A 937-nucleotide genomic window follows, 5' to 3' on the forward strand; every position below is an offset into this window, starting at 1 on the left:
CCCGGGGTCAGATTTACCACATTTCCCACAGGAGCAGGTCAGGATAACCTGTAGTTGCAGGCTTGGCTTGCTGAGATGCTCCTGTGGCTCCAGCTGCCCTGAGAGCGTGTTTCGGAGCCACCCCCATGCCCTGCAGCGGGGGGATGATTGAGCTTCAAAGGCGGCCACGTGAGGCCTCGTGAGCTATTTCCCATGGAGCCCCTCCCCATGGGAGCTGGGGAAATCTGGGAATTGGGAGCTGGAAATTAAACCAAGCTGGGGGGCAATGTGAGTGCACAGGATGGCCCTCGCTCCAGGGTTAACAGTGCAGCCTTGGCACCTCCAGTGCTGCCGCCTTTTATCTCCATCGCCTTCCCTGCCAGAACAGAGGTTCTTTCCACCCTTCCCCCAGCAGAAAGAAAAGTCTCATTCAAGCCATTGAAAATATCTGCAAGAGCAACTATTTACCCAGGGCACTACCCAGAGCCCTCCCCGCCTGCCTGCCTCCCGCCGCCTCCTGGCAGCCCTGGCTTCCTCCTGCCCGGCTGGTTTTCAGGGCGCACAAAGGGCTGGCATGGCCAAGCGCGGGCACCACTTGGCAGCAGCTTTGTCGGCTCCTGCAGCACCCATCGCTGCCACGATGCTCCCAGCCTCGGCTCCCAGCACCGGTGCGGGGTCGTGAGGGTGGGGAGCAAGGTGCCCATCTCCGGCTTTGGGATGGGTGGTGGGAGCCATGTGCCCTGGCCCGGGGGTTGCATCCAGGCTCTGCACCCACATCCCAGCCCAGGGACGTGCCATGGGGGGGCTTGAGGGACCCCAAGCGCCCCCTGGTTCGGGGCCTGGGCTCCTTGCCCGGCTCTCAGCCCCCTGCCTTCCGGCGGGGTGCAGGCCGGGGTTCACAGGGACGCTCCGTCCCGGCTGCCTTCCCATTAATAGTTATTTTTTAATTCCCTTTGCA

Source organism: Egretta garzetta, unplaced genomic scaffold, assembly GCF_000687185.1.
Source record: "Egretta garzetta isolate BGI_Z169 unplaced genomic scaffold, ASM68718v1 scaffold27, whole genome shotgun sequence".
NCBI classification, from domain to species: Eukaryota; Metazoa; Chordata; class Aves; order Pelecaniformes; family Ardeidae; genus Egretta; species Egretta garzetta.